At 45.6% G+C, this 13,882-nt stretch overlaps 1 protein-coding gene and 1 long non-coding RNA gene across 4 annotated transcripts in view; one reads left to right on the top strand and one right to left on the bottom strand.

The window, feature by feature from the left end:
- Positions 1-13,882, top strand: part of nr6a1b (nuclear receptor subfamily 6, group A, member 1b) — a 173,170-nt gene that overhangs the window by 74,153 nt on the left and 85,135 nt on the right. The window lies entirely within an intron of this gene.
- On the bottom strand, positions 3,567-4,890 carry LOC115160032 (uncharacterized). Its single transcript, XR_003868983.1, has 2 exons — positions 4,631-4,890; positions 3,567-3,875 (listed from the first exon to the last, which is right to left on the bottom strand). It is a non-coding gene; the product is annotated as an uncharacterized LOC115160032 (long non-coding RNA).

Genomic DNA, 13,882 nt, shown 5'->3' with positions numbered 1-13,882 from the left:
ACCAACATTACTTCAATTCAGGGGAGCACATGGGTTTGGAAAGCTGTGAGGTTGCTAAAAAACAATACACTGAACAGAAATATAAGCACAACATGTAAAGTGTTGCTCACATGTTTCATGAGCCAAAATAAAATATCCATGAAATTCTACATATGCACAAAAAGCTTATTTCTCAATGTTATGCATGAATGTGTATACATCCCTGTTAGTGAGCATTTCTTCTTTGCCAAGATAATCCATCCACCTGACAGGTGTGGCATATCAAGAAGCTGATTAAACAGCATGATCATTACACCGGTGCACCTTGTGCTGTGGACAATGAAAGGCTGCCACAGATGTGTCAAGTTTTGAGGGAGTGTGCAATTGGCATGCTGACTGCAAGAATGTCCACTTAAGCTGTTGCCAGAGAATTGAATGTCAATTTCTCTACCATAAGCCACCTCCAACGTTGTTTTAGAGACTTTGTCCAACCGGCCTCACAACCGCGGACTGTGTAACCACGCCAGCCCAGGACCTCCACATCCGGCTTCTTCACCGGCGGGATCGTCTGAGGAGGGGTGGGGTAGGGGGAGAGCTGATGAGTATTTCTGTCTGTAATAAAGCCCTTTTGTGGGGAAAAACTAATTCTGATTGGCTAGGCCTGGCTGCCAAGTAGGTGGGCCTTTGTCCTCCCAGGCCTACCCATAGCTGCATCCATGCCCAGTCATGTGAAATCCACAGATTAGTGCCTAATTAACTTCTTTCAATTGACTAAATTCTTTATATGAACTGTAACTCAGTAAAATCTTTGAAATCGTTGCATGTTGCATTTTATATTTTTATTCAGTATAGTTGTCAGCCATAATGGACGCTTTTGACTATAGTATGTTCCCATATTTTGACACGCACATATGCTCAATTCCTTTCTCTCCCCATGCACACGCATGCCTTCTAACAAACACGTGCACTCTTTCACACACGTGCACGCTTTCACACACGTGCACTGTTTCACACACATACAAGCATTCCCAGTATATCGCAACACTAGTCAACTAAATATCCATCCTCTCAGATAGTGCCCCCCCCACACACACACACACACACACACATACACCCACACACCTGCCTTTGTCCATAAGCAGTGAAGCTGAACTGAGCTGACAGGCGGCAGTTAAGGTTGGTGCCGTGACTCCATTCTCCCCACTGCAGGAGATGGCCGCAGATAAGGTCTTTGACGCAGAGACAAGTTCAAGTAGTTAAGTTACTCTAGCTACATTCTCGACCTCGCAAAGCCGTCGGAATGTTGGAGTCCCGTCGCCGACGTAGAAATGTGAATTTTGAAAACTCTAAACCTAGCGGGTTGGGGTGAAGCTGCGAGCTAGCTAGACGAACGGGGACAATAGTGCAAGATTTTTGGGGGGTTTGTTTTTTATCATTCTTTTCTCTCTTGTGGTTGTTATTTTTATCAATGTACGTTCTAGAGATTACGACTCAATCTGGAGCCCGACAAAAGAGGCAGAGATCTCCGTAAAGTTTGACGAGCATGTCCATGGTTCCTCGCTGAAAGAGTGAGAGCTAAGAAGAGAAGAGGAAGGGTTAAATGAAGATGCATGGAGAGAGAGAGGGACTTGGAAGGACAGGGTAGCGTAAATGAACCCTCCGAGCCCCCCCCACGCCTTTGAGTGTTTGTTTTTGCAGCACGTGAGTTCTTTAACGACCGTGTCATTGGCAGAGGAAGTGGTAGACAGGTTCTGAGGCTTTACGTTCGTTCTCTCCCTCATTCTCTCTCTCTCCTCACACGTTTTTTACTGCACCAAATTGTCTGAAAAGGGGCCCCCAGGGGTAAGGTTCAGACAGCATGTTACCTTGGCCTGTTCCTTTTCCCCCTCCTCTTCCCGCCTCTTCTCCCTCCTTCTTTCTCTCTCTTTTTTGGTGGAGCGCCAATCTGCAAGTGGTTCATCAAAGGCAGACATTTCCTGTCCACTGCTACCCCCCCTCTTCCATCCCTGACCTCCCTCCAAAAAAACACCCACCCTCTGCACCCTAGCCCTCTAATCCCAACCCCTCTTTCCCCTCCCTCTCTCTCCCTCTCGGCGCAGGTCTGCGCTTTATGTGGGGGATGGGAGTGCATTTGGTGACTGCGTGCTAACAGATCCCCATTGTACGGCCAGCGGGCTTGAATGGCGACTGAGCCCAGTGAATTGCCTGTCTGGTTTCTATTCAAATCCAGGTAGAGGCTGGAGAGGCAGGCAGGCAGACAGGCTAGGGGGGAAGATAACAGAGGGAGGAGGGGGTAGAATGGAAGACGATAGCAAAGGCAAAGCTTAGGTACTGGGACATTTTAATGCAGGCGTCCAAAGCCCTCTTCTCCTCCCTCATAAAGTAGAGCGAGAAAAAAAGCCTCCCTCCTGGCTTGCTGTTTGGCTGGCTGCCCCTCTGTTGGCCCTGTCAGCAGTCAGTTCATCACAAATATCAGCAGGTCCTTGCCAACAGCGCTTTACTGAGCGTGTGCGAGAACCCCTTGGAGCAGCAGTAGCACCAAGCGAGTTTCTCTGCAACATTGACTCTGTCTGCTCTGATTGATCCGGTCCTTTACTTGTTTCCTTTTTAGCTACTGGTGTTGGGATTTGAATCACATTTGAGCAGAAACATGGTATTTGTCTCAGCTTCCCAGCTTCCTCTTAACTCAAGTTGACCGATGCAGTTATTTAACCCTATCAGTCCTGAGACCCCAGCTAAAATCGGCTTTTCATTTATCTGACTTTCATTTATCTGAATGTCCAGGGCATAAATTGAGCCTCACAAGGAAGTGTTTTACCATGTTTTGTTCAGGACAACCAGGGCTACAAGTAGAACACACAACTATTTGACATAAACAGTTGCATTCATGGGTTTTATTGACAAATGTCAATACAAGAAATGAAGGTCTGCCAAAGCACAAATATTTAATGAATATATATATATATGTTTGGAGTTCATGACAGTAACTATTTGAGCTCATTACAGTATAATAGACACTATGTTCTATGATCTTCTACATAGAAGAACTTCTTACTGTCTTACGACTCTTGTATGGCTTGTGAACATCAGAGAGCAAAACATGTTACTTGTGCGTGTTCGTTAGTCTCAGCTTTTCATAGATGATAACCTTTAAGAGCTCAAACCATTCTGACTCTATAGACGTTTTTGTAAAGAAAAAAAGACCCAGGCCCCGTCGGGATCCGCCCTTGTCTTACAAACACCGCTCTTTAATCACACAGGCTAATGGTTGGTACCAACGGATGCAGAAGAGAGAGAATCCAATGGTACAACCCAGAAACCAATGGTACAACCCAGAAGTATGTAGCTCAAACACACAATGTTTAATCACGCCTGCGGTGCGGTGCGACTCATTGGGTTAAAGAAGTGGTCATGTTTAGTTTTTTTTCGTAATGGGAAGGAGAGATACGAATATTGGATTCAATGTCCACAAAATGTGACTTCTGTATGAGTGTTGTTTGGTCTCCCACATACAAAAATACTTGAATGGGGCTTGTAAATCGTCTATGCTTGCTGCCCGGGCGGTTTATATTTAAAAGCGAGTTATATTTTCATTTGTGTTGGAGAGAAGGAAAAAAACTACACAAAAAACGGTCAGACGACGCATTTCCTGTCACTCGACACATTCCAACACCCCCTCCTTCCTGAAACCAAAACCTTGTCCCACCCTCCCTACTTTCATTATAGCTGCATTTCTTTTCCTCGTCTTTTTTGGGAAGAAGTCTTTCCTCACATTTTGCTGTGTTGCAGTTTTTCTTCACTGTTCCTCACAAAGTTGCCGGCCAGCCACTTTTTTTTCCCAATGTGGAAAAAAGTGCCATGAGAGGGAAGAGTAGAGAGAGTGTGGATTAAATGTTCTGCAAAAGAAATGGAAACAAAAGTATACTAACGTCTTTCTGCGTTTCGCACCTCGCTCAGAACCCCCCCTCACGTCTTATCCAGTCCCTGCCCTAATGACCAACGTCCTCTGTTCCCTCCTCACCCCCCCGTCCCCCCGTCCCCCCATCTTATCCAGTGGCCTGTTTGGCTGTGTTGGGGGCAGAGGGCCCCCTGCTTTTGTCCACTGTCTAGCCCAGTTCCTCCCTCACCCCTCACCCTCCTTTTTCCCAGTGACTAGGAGCGCCCAGAAGAGCTAAGCCGTGCCGGGCTCTCCACTCCAACCCCCCCCCACTCAACAACTCCCATAGTCTCACCCCGACGACCCCCTTCTCCATGCTCTCTCTCTCCGTGAAAAGAAAAACAGCTTTTCTGGGCAGAAAAATCCCCCTCCCTCCACCCACCTGTGCTAACGGATTTGCCGGTGACAATGTCCGTGGTTTAGCAGTACATAGCGATGACAATAAGCAGCCTCACCCTGTTGCCGGTGCCAGGGACTAACTACTAATTACAAAGTAGACCCTCTCCGGTTGAACATAACCTTAACCCCAAATTGTTTTGGAACCGACAATCACACTTGGGCATGAAGCTGGTCTAAAATGAAACTGCAGAAGTGGAATTGTACTGAACATAGGGAGCAGGAGAGAGAAACATGCTCAGGAGAGTTAGTCATAGCACAGCACATCACCATTGCACACAGTGGACAGGAAGAGAAAATGACAAATGTTCTGCTTACCCAAACAAAGAGAGAAGTAAGTCCCGTGAACTTCTCCCGCGTCACACAGGAAGCCATGCTTGAGAAAGGAGGGTAATCTGTCAAGAAATCATATAAGCGGGGGAAGGAAATACACAAAGAGGGAAAAATTGGACCAAAAAAACACGGGGCACCATTGAGCAGAGGATGACTTCCATTAAATGTGGTCTGGTGGAGAAGAAAAAGTTGGACTGGAAATGAGAGGAATGGGAGTGTTTTCTCCCTCCCTCCCCTCTCTCGTTCTTTCTCTGCCTGTCTCCCTCCCTCATTCTGACCTCCTGTTCACACGTTCTCTGGCTTCCCCAACAGGAATCGTTTAGTTCTGTTCAGTTCTGTCCGTGGATAATCAGCAGATCGAGAGAAAAAAATGGAAAAAGAACATGCAGTCACACACCCTCACACACACGCAGTCACACACCCTCACACACACGCAGTCACACACACACACACACATAACGTCTAACCAGGTTAGACAAGGAATTGAACAGCTCCATGCTTCCACCCAGCCTCCTCCTCTGTCCCACTTGAAATTAGCTATATATGACCCAGTTGATGGACAGAAGCATATTCAGTCACATGGACCGGAGGGACACTTCCCATTGGCTGAGTCCCCGGCAGCCTGGGGCTGGGGCCCTCCTATTGGCTGAAGCAGGGATCATTGAAACACGAGTCCCTCACCATTCACAAGCTGCAGAGCTGGGCAGGGTCACTGTTTGGGTGTCAGGCTGCTGCTTGCGATCTGGAGGATGTAAAAAGACACTGCTCTTCTCTGCTACTCAACACTGGAGATCTGAAAATGTGGGCTTGTGTTTAGATGGATGTGTGTGTACGTGCGTGTGCCTATTGAATGTGTGTATAGTAAAGTAGATAAAACTGTGGCTGTGTTTAATGTCCAAGTGTGTGTGTGTCCATTTCCATGGGGAAAGATGGAGGGGGGGGAAGCAGGCTAGCTGATGATTGCATTGTGCCTCCTGGCAGTCAAATGGTTGTGTTTCGCCCCGCTGTGCCTCCCACTGGGTGCAGGACTGGGGAGTATAAAGTATGGGCACGGACACACACACACACACACACACAATAGAAGTAAAGACCTCAACTGCAGCCTCAGCGCTCAGGGAAAAGGCTTGACGTCTGTTTGCCGAGCATACGAGACTCTCACAATAGTGTTGGTGAGCTGTGTGATGCCATACATACTGTCTGCAATTCATTTGTTATGTCAGTGAATATGAGTTTCATACCTGTTTGTGGGGTAGAACGTACGGGAAACAAACACATCTTGGTATTTGACACCAGTATAATTGTAATTTTATAATTCACGCTCGCATTAGTTCCGGTCTACTCAAAGTGCGGACTCGTACAGAGTCATACGTAAGTGATTTCTTTTCATAATTCACTTTTTGTCTATAGACACATTTATAAGATGAATTATTTGCAGAGGACACCTTGAGAGAATGCAAAATTGTGTTTGTTTGATGGTCTCCTCATTGCCAGCATTGTAAATGAGCAGAGCGCATGCTTGCGTATGACTGCAGCAACACAAGATGCATGTTTGAGGAGTGTTGTATTAATTTGACAGCGTTGCTCAAGTTGCTTGTTAGTCACGCTGAGGCTAACGGCATGTGACGGCGGGATTGTGCTGTCATGGCATTCCTGGCTGTTCCACGCCATTCTGTTCCTACTCTAACGCCTGGCCACTCGGCTCCGCTGTTCAATGTTGCAACTGCCGAGTCAGTTTGCGTAGAAATAGCATAGAAATAGAATGCTGGGGCAGAACACGGTTCTCGACTTTAATGAGGTGTCTATGCAGAGCGACGCGCTTTCTGACGTGCCACATGGGATTGAACTAGGCCCTTTGTGTGCTTGACTTATCATGTCTGTTCAGGGCGGCTTCACTTCCTATCTCTAGCTCTAGCGCCATCCCAGTGCCTTGGCCGGAGGCAGAGATGGATGCCAAATGCTATTTTTCACACTTGATCCCATCAGAGAGACCTGAATAAGACGTCTCTCTCAGCTCGTTGCTCTGCAAAGGCATGCCATGATCAGATCTTATAACTGAGGACAAGATGGAGCGAGGACAGGATGGAGCGAGGAGAGGACAGGGAGAGAAAAGGAGAGGAGTGAGAGAGGACAGGATATAGAGAGAAGATATGGAGGGACAAGAAGTTGAATCGAGAGCAAAGGAAATGGCTTAAAGAGGGATGGAGGGGGCAGTGGCTAAAAGAGAGGGAAAGAAATTGACAGAAGCCTAGGAGAGATGTCAGGTTGATGAGAGGATAGGACGGTAATCCCTCAATGCTTCGGATAAACCAAATCAATCGCTTTTAAAGTCATGTTAATCATCTTTGAACAGGTTTTTATCAGCTGCCTCTGGGGAATCTGAGGAATTACTGTTTTAAATCCATGATGAATGAAATGGTAACAAACACGATCATTGTCCCTGAAACACAAACACATGGTACGGACATCAGAGGAGATTCTGTCATAATTAGAGAATTTAAGCAGTTTTGTGTGTTTAATACTTTACTTTATGCAGATTTGTAACGGGTGATTTTTGTCAATATTTCCCTCCACACATTTTTTGTTTTTTTTGGTTTGACGAATTTCTCAACTTTTATCAGGCATAGCAAGGAAACACCTCTGTGAGGTCCTGTGCTTTGGGTCATTGAGTTCACCAGTCTAAAGAAACCAGGCGTTTGACCCGAGGGATGGGGGGTCAAATACTCTGATGCTGGTGTTACTTAGCCTAGATCACATCATGTCATGTGAACAGAGCTGTGAAATTAGCTACAAGCGTTCTCTACTTAACCAAGTCAAAATCACTAATGAAACAACTTTGTCCATACATTTGCTCCTCCAAGTCCTTCCCTCTATTTCTATGTCACAGGAAAGTCAAGAGAGGACGTTAGGGGAGGAAACGAAGAAACAATTAGAATGTGCTCAGAAGAAATGAGACACCATTGTCGAATGTGTGTGATTGGTAGCCTGCGTAAAACTGGAATGTCCATGACAAATTTCCCTTCTAGGACAATAAAGTTTATCTTATTATCTTTAAACCTTATTATCTTATCAACATTATTATCATCTTATAAACAAGTAGTTAATTTGCTAATTGAAAATTCTCAATGTTGGGTTATCTGTGGAGGGGAAAAAGAGGTTTGTGCAGGTTTTGCTGTGTCAAATGAATATTGTTATGTAGAGCGAGAAGCAGCCGCTGTTTAGAACAAGGTCACACTCCATATTTAATGCTCCGGTAACGATGGCATACTTCATTTAGTTTTATTTCAACATTAGGGAAAACCCAAATTTGGAGAAAGAGCTGACTGTTATCAAACCCACTATAGAACAGTGAAGGGGCATTTTTCCCTGCTCATTTTCTCTTAGTTCTTTCTCTTTCCTTATTTCATTGACTCTGTCTAACGATGCCTACCGTGTAATGTTTGTATATAATTTCATGCTTTCTGAACGCGACAGACAACTCTGCCTCCTGAGTTAGCGGATGCAGAGGTTAGACACTAGCCAGCTCCCCTGTAGAGTTTTGGCATAACAAATTGTCCCAGTCCTGCAAAACAACATCTCGCCACAATCTACCCCAGCTGCAGCATAACCCAACAATGACCATATTTTGAGTCTCCATTTTCCATGTATTCCACCCATTCTCCATTTTTGCCTGCTGGAAGTAACTCACTTTAACTTTTCTGAATCTGAGTGGATTCATACTGTGTCGGGTTAGAGTGGATTCATACTCTGTATGGAAGTATATCTGTGAGTATGTGAGTGAGACATAGAGGGAGTGGCTTTGAGATGGAGAGGGTGGGGGGCGAGAGAGGTCTTGTGAGATGGAGAGGGTGGGGGGCGAGAGAGGTCTTGTGAGATGGAGAGGGTGGGGGGCGAGAGAGGTCTTGTGAGATGGAGAGGGTGGGGGGCGAGAGAGGTCTTGTGAGATGGAGAGGGTGGGGGGCGAGAGAGGTCTTGTGAGATGGAGAGGGTGGGGGGCGAGAGAGGTGGGGAGACCGGAAGATGGATTGAAAAGAGAGGTGGGGAGACCGGAAGATGGATTGAAAAGAGAGTGCGAGACCGGGAGAACCTCACGAGACACCATTTGAACCTGTTGAACCATAGACTTAGATACAATGATGCGATTTCTGTCTCATTTTCTTCTTCACTAGTATAATTCATTGTCTGATCCTTACTGATAACCCAGTGTGATTCTGTCTTAACCCATTGGATACTTTAAAATTGCTGGCCTGGTTTGACCTTCCAGAGAGAGAGACTTTAACACTCTCTTTCTTCTCTTCAATGGCACTTGGTTCTGTCACAGGCCCGGCTTATAAAACGGTCCTGTCTGCTCAACAGCCATTCAATCATGGGCAGAGGAAGCCACACATGAAGGGGAGGAGGGAAATAAAAAATGACCTGGGATATGTAACGGGCGAGAAGGAGAGGAGTTGCGCCAGGTCTGAGATCAGATGATAGATTAGTGGGTGATATATGGCGCAGTGGCTGGAGGGAGAGTGGGAACTGCTTCCAGATGAGGGGAGGGAGGGAGGGAGGTGGAGAGGGTGTGTCAGAGGCTATCTTGGGGCTCGCGCCGGCGCCTCCAGGGCTCTTCAACTAAGACTGGAGGATTTTGCCGGGTTGGCTGGTATTAGCTAGGTGTTCTTTTATCCTTCTGTTTTTTTGTGTTGAGGGGAGCAAGTTTAATAGGCTGGAGGGAGAGAGTCTGCGACAGATCATTCGTACTCTCATTTTCTCCTCCCTCGCTCTTGGCAGCAGCCACTCCCAGCCCCAAATGAAAGCCACATGTTCCCAGTTAACGGCATGGCTGCGGCCATCTCCCTCCTTCCCTTCACTCCATCCTTCCTTGTTCCCTCTCTCTCCACCTGCTGAGGCCACAGCCCACCCTGAGTGACTTCGAGTGAAGGAGAGAGAGAGCAAGAGGGCGAGAAATGCAGGGGATAGAGGGATGAAAGAGGAATGAAGGGGGGGTCACCCATCCCTCTGTTGAAGTAGATTAAATTAGTAGATACGTTAGTGATTAAAGACAGAGAGCAGTGATGGGGGTAATTAATAGATTACTATTCATTCTAATGGATAGAATTGGTGATATATTGGTATTCATTGGCAGACAGTAATTCCAGTGCACCAGTCCTCACTGCTAGTAGATGGAGGTGATCTACTGGATCCCACCGCTGCCACCAGATTTAATGGGACCTGCTTCTCTTTAAAAGCCTCTTGGGTTGCAGCCAATGATTTATATGTTCACTAGATAACTGACAGGGGGCGGTGTTTTGAATCCACCGTGCCTCCATCTTGCCACTCCCCCAACATTGTAAAAAATATTATAGAAATGCTATAGAAAAAAGCTATAGAAATGCATGTATTAATGTCTACATTTGTTTTCGCCAAGGTTATTCTATTACAGACACCTTAATGCATACTTTGAAATTATATTATGTGAGCTAAACATAAAAAATAAATAAATGAAAAATGTATAAAAACTTTGAGATTTTCTGGTAGTTTCGTATACTTTTTAGCCAGTAGTTCTGAAAGTAGCACTCACGAGCCAAAAGTGGTTCCCGGAAGTTGCGTACTACATCATATACTGTATGTGCAGATATGTGCACCATGTCATTGCTCTCTCTCTGCTGTGTCCACTCAGCTGTTGGGCCCACCCTGCAACCTCATTGGAAAACGCTGGGTAGGCTTCTTGTTAGCTGTCACTTAAATCCGAGGGACTGAAGCTCATTGGCTAGAACTCGAATTGCACAGTTTCAAGAAAAGTCGCTTTCAAAATAGGGATTTTGAGTCTAATTGAGGTAAAACAGTTATTCTGCTCATAGATTATGCATGCATAAAAACTACACATTGACATGTCCCCACTACAACACAAAAATACTTAAATACATTGAAATACTGTAGAATTCCATTCATTCCTCTGGAGACTGCCAATATGGCTGACAGGTGGCTTCTCTCTCTCTCTCTCTCTCTCTCTCCCTTCAATACCTTTGTTTTCATTCCTCTTTATCTCAAGTCGCTGCCTCTCATGTCTTTTAAGTCCCTTCATTTACAGCTCTATCTTCTAGTCCCTTCCTTTATTTTTTCTTTATTCTCCCTCTATTTCCCACTTCTCCCTCCCTCTCTCTCTTTCTTTCTCGCCCTCTTTCTTAACTCTATTTCTCTCTCCCCCTTCCTCTCTCATCATTCTATTTCTCTCTCTACATGCCTACTGGCTCTTCTAGGCTCTCCCTGGCATGAACACTGATGTCCACTGACACTCCAACTGAAGCCTGCTAAACCCCTCTGGTCACACTGTCCCGATCTATAACTAGCTGTGTGTGTGTGTGTGTGTCATATGGATAATATTATACAAACATAAATGTATTTTTGGTTGCTCATACTGGTGATTGTATGTTTGCGTGCTGCCCTGATTGCGCACGTGGTGTTTGTGTGTGTGAGCGTTGCTTGTCTCTCTGTAGAAGTCTGGTCAAAGCCACAAGATGTGTTCTTTATGCCTTTACCCCATGGAGAGGTGACAATACTCTTATGTCAGCTATGTCTGTCCCAGTCCCGGTCTCTGTCCCGGTTTCTGTCCCCATCCCCGTCTCTTTCCCCGTGTATGTCTCTTTCCCCGTGTATGTCATTGTGTACAAGTATTTGACTAGAATGACCTGAATATATATGTCTCCCTGTGTGTAAGTATGTCTATGGGAACAGGAAGCTGTCATGACCCCACCCCCTCCCCCCCACACAACCTCTAACCCTTCCAGCTCATCTCCTAACCCCCCACCACACACTCACACACACCCTGCCATCCCTACTCGCCATATGTCCTGAGTGTGGCTGGAAAAGACATCCCCTTCCACTGAGCTGTAACGTCGTCTCTAATCATGCACGACATTGGGGGTATGTGCCCATCGTAACCCCCCCACAACACACACACGACTCCACTACACACACACACACAACCACACGACGCCCCCGCACTGACACACATGCACCCTACAACCCCCAGTCCTTGGGAATTACCGCTTCTCGCTGTTTCTCTCTCCCTCACCCCTCTCTCTCTTCCCCCTCCCTCTCTTCTCTCTCCACGGCCATGGGTATAGATCTAGGTCACTGCGCAGTGCTAGCACACCGTGCCAGTATGTATCTTTAAAAAAGGACTTTACATAACGGGGTCGATAAGTTGACGCAGATATGTGTGTGTTTGTGTTGAGGAGCACGAACCATGATGCTAGTCACGCAAATTCTGCTGCGGCCGACCTAACCAACACCCATCAACTCCATGCTCTTGGTTTGCAAGTTTTGCGTATTGTAACCCCCCCCACTTCCCCCTCTAGTCCCCACCCAGTGAAGAAGGCAGGAACCCACAGTGGGTCGCCATGTTGGGAGGGTAGCGATATCGCTAGCGTTAGCCTAGCGTGCTGCAGCAGGATGGGAGGGAGGGAGGGGCAGCGGAGATTAGCTTCTCCCCTAGTCCTCTTTGAAGTCTACATAATTTTCCCCTTTGTGAGAAGGGAAAGAAGGAGAGGCGAATTCCAAACGTCTACAGCGAGGAAAATTCTTACCCTGCTCTCTCGAATGTGGGAAGAACAAGTGCCCCAACCCACGTTTTAGCCTATGATGTCATGTTTTCCAGCTAGCCAAGATGAGATGTTGGTTTGTCATTTTATTTTGTTTATACTGTTTTGTCTTTTGTCTGTTGTTTTAGTTGCTTTGCTTAGTTGTCGGGTTCATTTTGTTGGAGTTGACGTTCATGGACACTGGCTTTGTTTGACATTGATCAACATTGATGGAGCGTGTGCGTGTCGTGTGTGTTACCTGTGCTTATATGCATTTTTTCCAATAGGCTTGGGCGGTATACCATATATACCGGGGTATTTGGAAATATCTACGGGATGGTTTTTCAATACCGGCAATACCGTTGAACCTATTTCTTTAAAGTTTTTCAGTACATTTTAATATTTGTAGCTACTTTTTTGGTAAATACCTGCAGTCAACTTGTGCAATATGTTAGGAGATAAAGCAGATTGCGTTCTTCATTTCACCGGTCACATTATTTTACATTATGAAGCTTACCGTAGTTCCCCAGAATAGTTGAGCCAGTCATGTGTTTGTAAATAGCACAACAGGAGAAAGCGGGAGCAGGTGAGTCCAGCTGTGTATTGACAATCAATCAAATTTATAAAGCCCTTTTCAGCAGATGTCACAAAGTGCTATACAGAAACCCAGCCTAAAACCCCAAACGCAAGCAATGCAGATGTAGAAGCACGGTGGCTTGGAAAAACGCCCTAGAGTTTCTGCCAAGCAGAAATTACAATAAGAAGCATTTTACATCTGCATTTACAAAACGCAGCAAGATATTTCATATTTTCTTCCTGTGAAAAACGCAGAATTCTATGTTAACCTGAGACCTAAATTTAACTTTAAGTAAGTGGCTGAATTAATAAGGTGACTGGGCATCATATTGTGTTAGCTTTCTACTGTATTTGAGAAGTCAAAGCCCTCTGGATGAGTTAATTGTACAACTGCCACTATCTTCATTTCATTGTTTTTAAAAAAAATTTTATCCTCTCCGTTCTTGGCCAGTCTTCTCCCCCCTCTTCTCCAAGCATAACAGGAAGGCCTGTTGCCCTAGCGACTCCAGATTTCACACAGACACAGCTTGTAGCCTACACATGCTGCTCCAGAGCCGGTACTGTTCTTCCTTCAGACAAGCAAGCGTCAAAACTTCGCACAATGTCTCTCATTCACATTCGGTTGTAAATGTCCAAACTCACCAAAAATGACATCCGGTAGGTCCTGTAGAACTTTATGAGCTGGATTGCCTGTCTTTGCAAATCATTTATTTTCGTTTGCGACCGTTAACTTATTTAACAAGCAGTCTCCATGAAAATTCGTTATTACTTATGCTAATTTTGTTAACAATTTTGTTGTTAGCATCCTGGTAATAGACGACCAATAGGCTTAGTTCTTTTTTTGGGGGGGGGGGGCGCACCCCCTTGTGTACTAAGCCGGGAATACCGTATATCCCGGTATGAGTGAAGGACGGTATAACGATATGAAAGTCTGGTTACCGCCCAACCCTACTTTTCAATCCTGTATCCCATGTAGTGGCATATTAGCTTATAATGTGCTATACTATGTAAAGTGTCACCTTGGATGTCTGAACACCACCTTCCATCTCACTTCCTGAATCTACAAAAGAATAACAAATATGAAATGGTCATGTACAGA

Source organism: Salmo trutta, chromosome 23 (genome assembly GCF_901001165.1).
Source record: "Salmo trutta chromosome 23, fSalTru1.1, whole genome shotgun sequence".
Classification (NCBI taxonomy): Eukaryota; Metazoa; Chordata; class Actinopteri; order Salmoniformes; family Salmonidae; genus Salmo; species Salmo trutta.
The sequence above is the reverse complement of the archived record's forward strand: the minus strand, read 5'-3'. Positions and strand labels throughout refer to the sequence as shown.